This window comes from Peromyscus leucopus, chromosome 5 (genome assembly GCF_004664715.2).
Source record: "Peromyscus leucopus breed LL Stock chromosome 5, UCI_PerLeu_2.1, whole genome shotgun sequence".
Taxonomy (NCBI): Eukaryota; Metazoa; Chordata; class Mammalia; order Rodentia; family Cricetidae; genus Peromyscus; species Peromyscus leucopus.
Genome location: NC_051067.1, coordinates 50,645,655 through 50,661,685, shown reverse-complemented (window position 1 = coordinate 50,661,685; position 16,031 = coordinate 50,645,655). Strand labels below are relative to the sequence as shown.

Sequence of the window (16,031 nt, the reverse complement as noted above, 5' to 3'; positions counted from 1 at the left end):
ATTCTCCACCACTTTCAATCTCTCCTTAGCACTTCACAACCACAAAACGAATGCAATCAACCAGCCATAGCACACTCAAGTGCTAACCTTTGCTCTCTCACTGTCAAGTACAGAACCCGGAACTCACAGGAACCATAGGACTTTCTCTTCAGAAAGCAGAGTCTGACCTTGAATTTAGAGTTTATTTTTGTTCCGACTTAAGTCCACACAGTAGTTTTAAGGGACAGGCTTATTTCCTTCTTAGGAAAAAGGACACTGTGTCACGTACCTCTACTGACCCTTACTAATTTCATTATTTGGCATGCCTGGTTATATCCACAGACATTTTAATTGCTTTTTTTTTATAGCCTTTAAAAATCTTTTCTCCTGAAAATGAAAATCAATCAAGTCTATTTGATCTTCTGTGGGGAGACTGATAGAAGGAAAAACAGTGAGGTGATCCTTATCAACCTCGTAAATTTATTTTATGGGGAAAATGAAGTAGGTTGCATAGATTTATTCTATAAATTAATTCTGTTTTCAGTGTACTCCAGAGCACTTTAAAGGAATAGTATGAGCCTATTAATATTTCATGAGCAAGTGGATAAGTGAATGAATTTCATTAGACTTTTCAATATATAAGGATTTTAAAAGTTCCCTCTGTCATCCCCAGGGAGAAGACTCTGTTGTCAATACAGTGTGCCATGTGAATCAGAGGCAGGATGAGTTTGGAAGAAACCCAGATGTGGGAGAAAAGTATAGACATTGGGATTTACAATATAATGTCAATACATTGAAAACCTTTCTATGTTAAACACTAAATATCTGAAGTAACCAAGACCTCCCTAACTATTATTATCTTTTCCTGTTGTAAAAACTTGTAACATACAGTAAGATTAGCTACTGTAGAATAATAAGTGTCCAGGTACAACTCCAAATCAAAAAGCATAAACAGAAAATAAAAACAACAAAGCTAAACTTCAATTGAGCTTTTATAGAAATATACATATAAATCTGTGGTATGAGTGTGCACATGTACACACACATACACACATGTGCACACAATGTGGGAGCTTGTGATTTCATAGAAATTGCTTCTCTTAAAAACTGAGTCTGCAAAGTTCTAATGGCTTAGTCAATTATCTATATCAATGTTTTCCCACAATTCACCTGGGTGTGGCTGTGATTTTCCTATGATTGTTTTGAATGATGAATGAAAAAGTGTCCATTGATCATGTGAAAATCAAGTACTAGTGTAGATTTAGGTGTGCTTGTTATTACTGGCCCCTAGCTTGCCTTTGAAATGAAGATGGTGCTCATTTCTGGATTTTTGGCATATCAAACTAATCTTTGGCTTATGTAAACCAATGAGATTTTATCTTTAAGCCTGCCAAATATAGGCTTAAATTGTACATTTAATCCTACCTTGGATAGATACATAAACTCACATGTCTATTTTGGGCATATACTTAATCTGGGATCAAATGTGAAAATTTAAAAACATATAACATTGTGGATTTCTCTCATTTTTTAATACAGTACAAAATATTTTGAGATAGCTTAGTGTTCTCAAGTCAAATAATTTTACACAATTCAGAAATGCTCAAATGAAGATGGGTAGAAAGTTCTGAAAGAGGAAGAAAATAAGTGAATAATGAGGGAGCACATGCTACCAGGCTAACCAAATAAGCCTAGCAGATATGAGAAACCAACCCACTGCCCTCAGTGCAAAAGAGAAAGGCAGAGAGAATGTGTGCTGCACAATAATCTCTGTAGTGTGACATTCTGGGCAGAGTAAACACACTCATATACATTGCTTAGTTGCAGCCACATTCTGGTCTCATGGCATCTGTTAGACTGTATATGACTACTAGATCACGGTTGGCCTTTTCTGATCTGACATGTAGTAGGATGTAAACCATCATATGATAGAAATAAATCATAGATGATGGCTTCACAACCAAAAATTAAAAAAAAAATACATGATATCTAGATGTAAGGCAAATTCCTAAACAGTCTTATTAATAAAAAACCTGGAGGCAGATATTGGGGTTCAAACTGATAGATCAGAGGAATAGAACAAGCCACAGCCAACCTTATCTCACCAACACCTCAGCTGATCTTGTTTACTCAGATTGAAAGTCTTTGAGTCCTCACCCCGAGGGTCTCAGTTGAACTGCTGCTAAAGCCTCTAGTTCCTGGTTCTCACATCTTATATACCTTTCTGCTTCCTGCCACCACTTTCTGGGATTAAAGGCATGTGTCCTTCCCAAGCCAAGACATGAGATCTCAAGTGCTGGGATTAAAGGTGTGTGCCACCATGCCTGGCTCTGTTCCCAGTGTGGGCTTGAACTCATAGAGATTCAGATGGATCTCTGCCTCCCAAGTGATAGGATAAAAGGTGTGTGTGCCACCATTTTCTGGCCTCTATGTTTAATCTAGTGGTTTTCCTGTTCTCTGACCCTCAGATAAATTTATTAGGGTTCACAATACATTGGGGGACACTATATATCACCACAGCTAGATTCATTCATTATTTATTATCTTAAACTTTGAACTTGGGAAATGCATTGATGTGTGTGTGTGTGTGTGTGTGTGTGTGTGTGTGTGTGTGTGATCTCTTTCTACCGTCTTTGAGACAGGGTCTCTTGTTCATTGCTATGTATTCATTGCTAAGAGACTTGCTGGTCTGTAGTTTCTAGGGCTTCTCCTATTTCCAACTCCTACTTCATGGTAAAGACACTGGAATTTGAGACATGTGCTACAATGTCTGGGTTATGTGGGTTCTGGAGATTTGAATTCAGGCCTTCATATTTGCACAGCAAGTATTTTATCCACTAAACCATCTCTCCATGCAGAATAATATTTTTGAAGTTATGTTACTAATTTTTTTCCTTTATCCAGGGCTATCACTCTACACTAGATAAGCTTGAAGACCAAAACCCCTGGGTTCACTCAAGCAAAGGACTGGTTAGGCATGTAAAAAGATGAAGAAATCAAAATTATATTTGCTCAAAGACAAACACAACACATAGCAATCTCAAATGTACCTGAAATCATATTATTTCACCAAAAAGCTTTTGCTGTTGAATACACAGTTCAATTGCAAGAAATTAAACTCTTTTTGGAGAAAATAACTGCATATTCAGCCTGGAAAGATTAGGAATACAAAGAATTCATAAGAGTACTTAATGAAAAACATGAAATCAAAATAAATATCCAGGAACAGAATAATCACTAAGACTATCTTTTATCTTTTAAATGGGCTGTTATTCAACAACTGAAAGTGACGAGTACAAACAGAAAACAATGGTGCCTCAGCTAACTTAACCAGTAAACTTGACACAGTCTAGGTTTATCTGAAAGAACGTCTTCACTGAGGGATCACCTACAACAGACAGGGCTATGGGTGTGTTTGTGGAGGATTATCTTGGTTGTTAATTGATGTAGAAGGGTCCAGCTTATCATGGGTGGCACCATTCCCTTGGCAGGAAGTTCTGGTTATACAAGAGTGCTAGCTGAGCACGAATCTGTGAGAATGACTCAGAGTGGCCAGAAAGCTGTATTCCTCCATGGTTTATTGTTCAAATCCTGTTTGAGTTCTGTACTTTGGTCATACTTTTTATGGTAACAGAAATCAAATTAGAACAAATAAGTATTATGGAAAGCTAACAAGGAAAATCCCCCCCCCCCCCGTGTCTGTCTCTCTCTCTCTCTCTCTCTCTCTCTCTCTCTCTCTCTCTCTCTCTCTCACACACACACACACACACACACACACACGAGAGAGGGGGAAGGGAGGGAAGGAGAGGGAGACTGAGACTCACACACTGTAGAAAAATGCATGAAGCGAGAGAGTCTACAAACAAATTCATCAAACAAAAATCTTCATGCTGACAAGCTAAAACTTCTTATTCTAGTTGTTTGGTTGGTGAAGCTGTTTGGTTCATGAAGAGATGGGGAAACTGCTACTTTTGCAAACCCCTTGGTAAGATGTCAGTCAGATGCAGTGACAGCGAGTACTCTCTCAAGCACCCTCATGACTAAATTGACTGGCATCTAGCTCTAGTCTTGTTTTAACTCACCTGGTGCATATGGACGTGTACTATGCACTGCTCCGGGCTCGTGTGCACTTTGCTCATACTCAACATGATGTTCTCCTGACATCTACACACACAAAGATGGCCCCCTGTTAACCTGTCCCTCAAGTGGGGATTCCTGTTTCATTGCCCATTCATAGCCAAATCATGTTTTGCATCCCAGATCTGTGCTTTCACCTGTGTCAGACCAAAGCTAGTCCTGTGAATCCTTTATTCACAATAACGCAGTATGGCTTTGAAAACAGAAAACACTGAACTAATACTTTCGTGTCTGTGATTATCAGAGCCTAAGAGGCTGCATAAGAGAAAGACCACATCCACTGCATTTTTTCTAGAGATCTTGAGTAAGGGGGCTGAAGTTGAAGACCGACATTCTCTTACAAACCTTTCAGGGCACCTGCTAAAAAGGCCTGGATTGTGGGTGGGAAAGGAGTGCTGAGAGAGAGAGAAGAATCCATTGCTTATGGCAGCAAACTATCTTCCCTCATTTAATTTCTAAAACTAGAACAATGCCACTGTATTTTACAAACCAGATCCTGCAGCTTGTACAGATTTAATAACCTTATGTGTGCAAATCACAAAATGCCATCAGTAATAGTCACCCTACATGCTTAATGGATAATTTGTTGGAAAAATTTGTGCCGTATTTATTGCAGTTTGGGGATCAAGCCCAGGATTTTCATGTTAGGCAAAAGCCCTCCTCCAAGCTCCAGCTCCATCTTCTTCTTACTACATTTTTATCTTGGACCTGACATTTTATTCTTTTTAGTACCTTTTCTTTCCTTTCAGAAAAACTTCTCCCTTATGGTTGTCACCCAGTCTCTCTAGATGTAACTTCAAGGGCTCCTCTATTTTTCTCCTAAGAGCTAATGACACAAATTCTGCCATGCCTTAGACTAACAGTAATCTCATTGGTTATTTCCAACCTGCCATCCAAATCCATCATTCTCCTCTCCACTTTTTCTTGATCCTGCCCTGGAGCTCTTCAGCCTCATGATGGTTTAGGACAGTGAAAGGCCAGACATCAGAAGGTGGAAAGGGTAAGAAGTCATGAGAGAGGAGTCCCGGTCTCCATTCCTGACAGGCTTCGTACCAGCTAGAGCCAGGCTCCTCCACTGAGTCACTGCAGCCAGTTCCACATACTCAGTTTCTGCTGCTTTGTGTTCTTATACACATCTCTTCCCGGTGGTCCTTTGGCCCAGAATCAGCTCTCTGCTGTTTTAGTCTCAGTGCATTTCTTTGTCTCAGGCTTATTATTTTTTTAAAGAAAAGGTTTTTAAAACATTTCATTAGATTTATTATCATTTGTGTGTGTGTGTGTGTGTGTGTGTGTGTGTGTAGTTACAGTGCATATATAGAGCTCAAACTACAACTTAGTTCGAGTCCATTATCTTCTTCCACTTTTATAAGGGCATCAAACTCAGTTCCCCTTTCTTAATCCTGCCCACAATATTTATGAAGAGTTTTGATACCAAATTATCATTACCCAGTCATCTGTGACCCTATTTTATAAATATAGTGCCCCTATTTTTCATTCAACATTCATTACCACAACTTGTTAATAATCTAAAACTACCATCTCCCACTCTTTTTCCATTTTTCACACACAAATTCCCAACCACCATCTAAATATTCTAAAATAACTTCAAATTATATTTTCCTAACTTAGTTCTGCATTCATTCACTTCTTCTAGCCTCTCCCATGTGTCCTCTCAACCCATTTCTCAGCTTGAATTTAGAGACACAACAACCATCCATCCACCTGTACAATTGACAAAGGTATTAATTATTCCTCATTCCCCTCTCAGTACCTCTTTTTGGGGAATTTAGGTTTGCTGTCTATATAATTCTTAAATGCATTGCATCTACTTCAAAACATGAACTGCATTTTTCTTTGCAACTTATCACCAACAAGTTTGTGAATATTTTTAGCAAAGAAACACCTGATTGCTGTTATGTCTCTGCAAGCACATTTGTTGAATGAAGTATTGAATAATGAAATGTAAAATGAGCATGAAAACAAGAGAAACTCACACATAGCTAAAAATGATCAGAAAAATGATGAAGAAACACATTTTTTTGGAATTTTATTTCCAAGTGATTTCCTAGATATGTCTGTGTCTCTAACATTCTTTACTTCATTTAGTCAAAGCTACACTCCTATGACTTTCACTTTGATAGTTTCAATTTGTAGATAAGATAAGGAGCAAACAAATTTAATTTACCTTTGATAATCTCAAACATTAGCACCTGGATTTCTTTAGAAATATTGCATTATTTTATTTTTAAATTGTGTGTGTGTGTGTGTGTGTGTGTGTGTGTGTGCGCTCGCGTGCACACGCGTGCACGTATGTGCATCTAAGTATGGGTATGTACTCATGAATGCAGGTGTCCATGGATGCCAGAAGAAGGCACTGGATGCATTAGAGCTGGATTCAGTTACAGGTGGTTGTGAGCTGTCCAGTGTAAGTGTTGGGAACTGAACTTGTGTCCTTTGAAAGAACAGTACATGCTTTTAACTACTGAACCATCTCTCTAGCCCCTTGCACCCTAAAATTTTGACCATTGAAACCCATCCTTTCCTAACATACTCTTACTTCTACTCCAAAAAATCTATTCTATATCATCTTTATACGGTGATATGACTTGAATATGAAACGTTCCAAGTAGGATGCCCAATAGTATCATGTTTTTAAACACGTTTCCCAGCTGGTGGCACTGTCTGGGGAGGGTAAAGGACCTGTGGTTCTGTGTCCTAGCTAACAGAAGTGGGAAACTAGGGAAGAATATGGAAGGTATTATTTATTTCTATTTTGGCCTATGTTCTCAACTTCCAGATTCTCCAAGATGTGAACAAGCCATGCTGTAAACTCCTGCTGGCACAGCTGCTGCTCAGCTGCCTTCCTTCTCCCACCACGATGGACTATTGCTCTTGAAACAATGAGCTAGAATCAACCCCTTTTCCCTTACATTGCTTCTGCTGGGTCTTTGTCACAATGAAGAGGACAATAAGCAATGCATATGCTGTGGATGTTCTTACTCTGGCAACTGTTCTATGTGACTGTTGACTTCATGTGAAAGACCATCATAAAAACTTATGCTCTTTTAAAAACTTTATTTGTATAATTTCATAAATAAAACTGCTGTGATTTGGGCAATGTAGTGGGTAGTCATTTTAGCTTTGGTCTGGAAGTTCCAACCCCTATTGAGGCTTCGGTAACTATTGCGCCTACAAGGTGGGGCCAAGAGAGGGTCCGGAAGACCCGAGATCCGGATGTGCCTCCCTCTCTTGTTTCCTGGACCCTGGACACTAGAGGTAGACCGAGGAGAGTTCTCCATAGAACACAGCTGGACTGTGCTGCATCTTTCCCAGAACTCACAACCTACCTATCCCTTCATTAGTAAGTTATGCCACTAAGTAAATCTCTCTTTTAACTATGTGGAGTGGCCTTAATAATTCACCAATAGGGCACAGTGGTGGACACTTCTAATCCCAGCACTCAGGAGGCAGAGGCAGGCAGATCTCTGTGAGTTTGAGGCCATCTTGATCTATGTAGTGAGTTACTGGTCAGGAGGACATAGTGAGACTCTGTCTCAAATGAAACAAAACAAATAACAACAAAACCACATAACTGTGAGTGACAGCATACAAAAACTGCAAAATGTGTTATGCTTATTCTGAAGAAACAAAGCAAAATAAGAAAATGATGAGAAATGAAGTAAAAGGAAAGACTATTTGTCAATGCCTTCAAAACTTTCTAAGTATGTGGATTGGCTAAGCTACTTCCTCAGGATTCAAGGTTCTATGGCTTTAAATGATTGCATAGAATAAAACTCTCCCTGACTCAGGCAAAGGATGACACAGGAGAAAGACTGTGAAAGGTCAGATATTATCATCTTAGAATTGTCAAGTTGACAATGCACACTAACCATCAAATCTGTAAACCAGAAACATTCAAATTGTTGACTACCAGTGTAAACCTTGGTAAATGGGATAACTAAAACCCTGGTATAGGTACACCAGAGGACTTACACTGAAACTTATACAGACTTACCCTTGTCTGTCTTAAGAAGAAGAAGGTAGTTAATAATCTTAGAATAAGAAAAAACTGGAGGGGAGGAAAGACCTCTAAGTTGTCTCAATATCTAGTAATGAAATGAATTTTCAGTCAAACTGTAAATGTTTTTAAGCAAATTGTATAGATACTATTGGGTTTCAAAAAACAAAGCAAAACAAACAAACAAACAAACAAACAAGAACTCACACCGCTCAGTAGCTATCACTTCTGAATCAGGATCCGCTCTGGAATCTTCCATGCATCTTGAATCTAAATATCCCATAATACATGAATTTGAGCCAGAACATCTGAATTTGCTGTAAGTTCTACAAGACACTTGAGACCTCACAGAGGAGTGTGTTTATCCTGTGTATGCTTTGAGAGGCCTCCTACACTCCATGATGCCCACTACTAAGAAAGCAAGAATACAGAAAGCCTTAGGGTCTTGTCTTTAAGAAAGGGAACAGTTGGTTGCAATAAAGCCTGTAAGTGTCAAGACAGAGACAAAGAAACTGAAAAATGGAGTAATAGAAAAGGGAGTCATAAACTATGTAGATCCAGGAAGAAATCTCAAGTCTCTATATCAGAGAAGCAGCCTTACTCTCTTTTGGTTATAGCTTTAAACCACATTAGAACTTGGCCATCATATGCAGCATACTGACCCACGACTGTCCACATCTATAAATATAACAGTAGGACCAGAAAGTGACAGAGCTCTTGAGATTTTACACACATCAGGTAAATGATCAGTCTATTACTGAACCAGCACAAAGGCCAATGGGAGAAAGATGCCAATAAAATTGTTTGCCACTGGCCTACACATTGTGCATATTCAATTCAATGGGTCCCTGGAGAAGAACAATGTAGTGTTCAGAGAGAAGGCTGAAGGTGCTGTGATTTTGATCTTTATGTGCTAATAAACTGTTTCCCTCTTGTATCGTCATGGACACAGACCATACTTAAAATATAGAATATTGGCATATAGGAACAAAACAGAACATTGGATCCCAAGACTGAATGTTTTAATTATATACCTTACCATCTCTCTTTTACAATTATCCTTCAAAATATGTTCTTGTGGCTTCTTGGCTGTAAGAAGCAGACTGCACTGAAGAGACCATGTCAAAGCTGCAAAATGAGCAAAGTCAATCAAGTTACATAAATGACTTCATTGACACAGCAGCTTGGATGCCAGACAGAAGGAAAAGCTGTCTGTGTCTTCATGAAGAGGCACATGGAAATGGACACATGGCTCAGTTGGTAAAGTGCTTACCATGTATGCACGAGAACCACATTTGATCCTCATCACCCAGATAAACCTGGGCACTGTGGTTCAAACCTATAATCCCAGGAGGAGGGAGTTGGAGACCAGCAGGTCCTTGAGGCTTCCTGGCCAATCAGTCTTATCAAATTAGTGGGTTCAAGATTCACCAAGAGACTCTGTCTAAATAATAATGTGTTCAGCAACTGAGGAAGACATCAATTCCCAACTTCTGGCCCTCTGGCCTCGATATGCATATACAATATATGAAGGCTGGGGGCATTGTTTAGGCTAGTTTGAAGTCCAGGAATTACAATTTCATATTTTTCTTTTGATAATATCAAGTGCACTCTCTTTCTATTTCTCATATAGAGGTGAGAAAGCCCTATACTCTGCTATCCTATTAATATTCAGGTCTTGTGTTGATAACAATGTTTTCTTTTCTAATTCCATCCATTTGCCTGCAAATTTCATGTCATTGATTTTTACCTCTGAGTAATACTCAATTGTGTAAATGTACCACATTTTTAAAATCCATTCTTTGGTTAAGGGGCATCTAGGTTATTTCTAGGTCCTGGCTATTATAAATAATGCTGCTGTGAACATAGTTGAGCAAGTGTCCTTGTGGTGTGATTGAGCATTCCTTGCATATATGCCCAGGAGTGGTATTGCTGGGTCTTGAGGTACAATGATTCCCAATTTTCTAAGAAATTGCCATACTAATTTCTAAAGTGGATGTACAAGTTTACACTCCCACCAGCAGTGGAGGAGTGTTCCCCTTACTCCAGATCCTCTCCAACATAAGCTGTCATCAGTGTTTTTGATCTTAGGCATTCTGACAGGTGTAAGATAGTATCTCAGAGTTATTTTGATTTGCATTTCCCTGATGGCTAAGGATGTTGAACTATTCCTTAAATGTCTCTCAGCCATTTGAGATTCTTCTGTTGAGAATTCTCTGTTTAGGTCTGTACCTCATTTTGTAATTGGGTAATGTAACATTATTTGTTTGGATTTAAACCTAAGGGATGTCACCAATCAAAGCTGACAGAAATGGATCTTCACACTGAGCTACCATTTAGTAAAATCCAATCAGTGTCCGAAGGTGAGAAACCTGCCAGTTACACTCTCTCAAATCTTATTTTATTTTTAAAATAAATTCTGAATTCATATAAAGCTCAGTTTCTCCATAGTACTCAATTCTATTCCAGAATGGTCTCCATCTCTCTCAGCAGCTGATCAGCAAAGAAGCTGAGTGAGAAGCAGGTCCCCATCCACACAGGGTGCTCTAAGGTATACCTGCCAGCCTTTGTATTAACCACCCATTATATACATGCAACTAAATCAAGATCTAAATTTCATAATTAACAATACTATTTTCAAAACAAAGAAGCAAGCAAGCATCCTCAGTTCACCAGGTGAGTCATGAACACCGACATTATAAATAATAATCTTTTAGATCATATTGTCAAGTCTAATTTTTAAAATACATTTTCCTTGTCTTTCTTTTATTTCTCTATTATCCACATTTTTATTCTGGCCTTAACTTTTCTTAAGTTAGTAAGTTATTAAAGTGACTCAATGAGGAGAATTTAAAAAATATATCTATAAAAAATAAATAAATAAAACCTTGAGATTTCTCCATTAATCCAAAAATGCCAGGGTCAAAGTCAAATGTTAACTCTTTTGGACATATTATTCCACCCATTTGTGGTTCAAGGTGCTCATTTAGCAAACAGTATAATCAACCTTCAGACTTCCCTAAGTCTCACAACCTGTAGTACTGTTGTAAGGACTGAATGAAGTATCACAAGAGAAATAACTTAGAGCTGTCCTGGACATGGAAACTGCACAATAGCTTTTTAATAGGCTTTATATATATATATATATATATATATATATATATATATATATATATGGTAAAATTCTTGTTTCTGCTTGTGAATTATTCTTGGTGAAAGAATCAAATCATGGTTTTGTACAACAGTAATATTTCCCTAAGAGCTTCTTATTCTCTAAGCAGAGCAATTCCAAGAAATCAACCAACACACTTCATATGCATATACATATATATGTGTATACATACACACAAATATATATATATATATATATATATATATATATATATATATATATATAAAATGTTCTTTGAATGACTCTTCAATCTCACTTGTATTTAATTTAAAGCAATGTGTGAAATTAAACATACTGCCTATGTTAGGCCAACTTCTCTAAATGTATTTTATCTGATGTAAAATAGTTTGCTCCAGATTTCTTAGTACCTGCTTTTGAACAAACATAAGGAGGAGGTTGATATTTGTTTATAGTCACAGTATACAGACAAATTGGGAGGGCTGCAACACGGCAGGCTCTAAACAACATCCACTGCTACAAATGCTTGCCTCAGGTACACACAACCCACTCAGATATTCAAGATTTCATGGGCTGACAGAAATCAGAATGAAGCAAGAGATTAACCAAACTTCTAAAACATAGGCAAACTTTGTTATTGAGTATGGAACTTTTCTGTTTACTCATGTTAAAGACAGGCATTAGACTGTCACTAAAGCATGTGTTTTCCAAGCACAACTACTTGGGAATAGAGAGGAAGCAGAGATGATCAAAGAGCAGAACAGCAATGAAGCTTGTCTATGCCCCAGAGTTCTGCCTCAAGGGTATTCATAATTCAGCTACAAAGAGGTCCCATGTTTATTTACTTTCTTACTTATTTTATATGTCTGAGTGTTTTGGCTACACATGTGTCTGTACATCACTTACATGCCTTGTGCTCATGGATAACAGAAAATGGCACTGGATCACTTGGAACTGAAGTCGCACGTGTTTGTGAGCCATCAGGTAGCTTCAGTAGGTTCTGGGAACTGAACCTGAGTCTGCTGGAAAAACAGTCATAGTTCTTAACCCTGAAGATCTCTCTCCAGCCTCTAGGCATCTGCTCTTCATAGCACACCAGAGTTGCCCCTAACACCATCATTAAAGCTGTATAAATAAGTGGATGCCTGGAAAACCCTAATGGGCAATTTTTCTCATAAAAACTTCAGTTTATGCTAAATAACAACCTTGCATTTGAGCTTATATTATTCTCATATTGCCAATTTGATTTTGTTTTAAGGCAAATGAAATAGAGTCTACCCTTCCTTCTTTACTGTACTTAACGTTTTCTACCTTTTAATTAAAAGATAACTAAATTATTTGCCTTTCCTCCCCTCCATTCTACCCATCCCATGTACCTCCCTCCATTCCAAATTCTCAGTACCTCCTTTTCTTCAACCATTGTTGTTACATATACATAGAAATAAATAAATATATGAATATAACCTGGTGCCTATGTTTCTAGGGTTGATCACTTGGTATTGGATAACCAATAAGGGGGCTCATCCTTGGGGAAGAATGGTTCTCTCTCCCTTAACAACTGTTAATTGCTTGTAGTTCTTAGTATCACACACGGCCCAGGTTGGTTTCAAACTCATTATATAGCCAAAGATAACCCTGAACTTCTGAGTGTCTATCACCTGGGTGCTAGGATTCTAGGGATTCATCACCACAACCAGGGCTTTGACCTTGCTAGGAAAGCAATATACCTACATTGCTATTTCCTGCCATTGTGACTGTCATTGTTTGAAAATGCAAAACAATGTATACAATGACAATGGAAGATAAATCTACATTTAGTTCTTCATCTCAAAAGATGAGTATGCATGTGTGTTCTGTCTACCATCAAACTAGCCTCACTTCCAAATGGCAGCTAAATTCACTTGACCTTGGAACTTTCCACCGAACTCACTAAGTAACCTAGACAATGGGTGTACTCTATATAAACACAGCCCCGCATTACTTCTTTGTTCTTTAATTGTACTCAAGACAATTCTAAAGGAGTTAGAGTACTAAGCTTGAAAAAGTATAATCTATGAGAAGAATCAATGTACAATTTAAATCTAGAGTGGTTTTCTGGAATTTTCTTATCAATAAATACACTTATAGACCCTAGTTTCCTAACCATCACTCCACTAAATCAAATGTTAATATCACAATTCTATGTATATCTACTTATATAATGTGGCCACTGACAGGATCAGAAACCACTACATTATCTAAAGATGTCCTTTGGCTACTAATAACCCACTTTTACCTCCCTGGGTATATGGGAGTGATGTCATCACCATAGTGTGCATCAATAATTTACTGACTCATAAGACACTTAGAGCCTTTTGGTCTATGTTAGAAAGGAACCATCTCACAGCCCCTAGCAATATAGTCCCCAGCTGGGTATGCATCCTGTACCTTTCTATCAGCACATGGAGGCCATTCTTCTCCACTCTGGCCTTGCATCCTCCATCTCTCTGATGAGATCTCATGATATTTCTGGGCCTGACCACAGTTTCCCTTAACACTTTCATAGGAAATTTGATTACTCTCTCAGGAGCATTGAGCAGACAGATGTTAGCAATTTACCAGTAAACCACAGCTGTGCTGAGAAGAACCAACATTCTTTCCTATGTGTAATGGGTAGCCTTCACCGGACACCCATGATTTCACTTTATGGGTGATTGTTGAATGTAAGGCTTCCTTTTCACTTTTGACAGTGAGACAGAGACTCATAAAATACAGGCACAGGGAAAACAAATGTCCAATTGAGATAAAGAAAGTTGAAGAATATAAGGGTGATAAACTTACTAAAACAAAATTATCTCCAAATGATCATCAAATCCTGGTGAAGCCCTTCCTTTTTTAATTACTAATATTTCTAGGGAATGGAATGGTGAAAACCTTCTCCATCTTACACCCGTGTTCTTTGAAGAAGCCCTGGCATTCAGCTGTGGCAATTGCGTTTTTCATAGGAACCTAGCGTACTGGGCAACTCACTTCTGCTCAGCTGAGCTGTTTAATGTCTATATTCTTCAGTCTCCTAAACTAGTGAAGAGACTTTCAAAGCTTTACAACTGCAACCACAAGAGAATTTTTACCATAGTAGTTGGCAAAGGCTGTAAGTCAGGACTTGTTTTTCTTCTAGAAAATAAGTAGTCAGTTCCTTTCTAGCATACAAATACTTTGAACTCACCCATTCATTCTCTCAAAATTAATATCAGTGGGTTAAATAAGCACTCAAATTGTGTGTGTGTGTGTGTGTGTGTGTGTGTGTGTGTGTGTGTGTTAGAGTTGTTGGTAAACAATAGGAAAAATGAAAATTCTGCTATTGTCATCCCCTTTGGAATGCACTCGCACTCAATAACCCATCTGGTAATGAACTTGTTGGTGCATATAGAAGGCAAGTGACTCAATAATTCTTGCAATTATGACTATGTAAGTACCCTGTCAGTCTTTATTCTACTCTATAGCAATCGGCTCTAAGCATGTTATCTCCTACAGCCAATCCTCTGAGGCAGGTAAAATAAAAAAAAAAATTATAAACAACAACAAAATGTTATCTTTAATGGCAACAATGTTCAAGTCTGGGGTGTGCTTGCTATGTGTAAAGCTGTTAATGCTTAAATGTGATAATTTAGGAAACCAGCAGAGAGGGGTATGATAATTTCCCTTCTCACTCCACCAATAATCCAATCATGGAATGGAATCTATGAAGAAAATGGACAATGGCAGATTGGGTTACAGGGAAGAAAATCCCAAGATTCTAGCTATATGGCAAGTCCTAAGTGTAGCCAGCTCTGGTAGGAGCAGGAGGATGGAAACATCCTGTGTGAAGGGAAAGGGCAGGATCAGAAAGAGGAAAAGAGAAAGGAGGAGCAGAGATGATCAGACAGAAAGAAGGGTGAGAGAACATAGGCACACACTGATTACCCCAAAAGACAATATAAAAATAATGAAGCTAAGCAGTGAGTCCATTGATGTCATCAAGGTGTATTAATATTATATATTGATATAACCCAAGTTTTAAAGCTGATTCTCTTCAGGTATAAAGGAGGAAATTTATAACAGGATTTATAACAGGGCTAGTGTTCTATAGTAGGAAATAAACGCTAAAACCCAAAAGGCAAACCACAGCCATCTAAGCCTGTTATTTAGAAATATAGAAGTAAACAGTAACAACAAATCTACAGCCTAAAGCATTGAAAACTGATGTCTCTCAGGATATCAAGACTGCACCAGAGAGGGCTGGGTGTGGAGGGCAGCTATTATTTTTGTCATGTCTTGAGGATTATGTGGTGCTGTACAGTGTGTCATGCCCTCATTAGCTTTATAAAATTAAGATTACATATGAAAGAATACATAAGTAATCATTTAACAGGACAGACACTAAAAAAATATTGAGATCAAATACAGTTCATTGCCCTTGGTTTTTCTTTTATGGAAGTTACATGTTAGAAACTGCATCAGACTTACTGGTGTTTGCTGTCTAGGTTACATATCAAGGAAAACAAATCATTATCATAAAAGAAAACACATAACACTGGAAGGGCTATATCCAGGCTTCCTAATTATATTGGGACCAAACACAAACCTAATGCTCAGCAGACCTTAAGAAGCTATTATAAGTATAAAAGCTAAGTCACCCAGCACCTTGCCTGGTGCTTAAGGAAGCCAATATATTTTGTTTCCTTCTTGTTCCAAATCTGGTAATGAGTCAAAATTGTTTGATGTGCAAGCATCTAGACCTGAGTTTGA

General features: G+C 38.1%; 1 protein-coding gene across 2 annotated transcripts in view; it reads right to left on the bottom strand.

Moving 5' to 3' along the window:
- The window catches only part of Chrm3 (cholinergic receptor muscarinic 3), a 528,165-nt gene that overhangs the window by 489,965 nt on the left and 22,169 nt on the right, over positions 1–16,031 (bottom strand). The window lies entirely within an intron of this gene.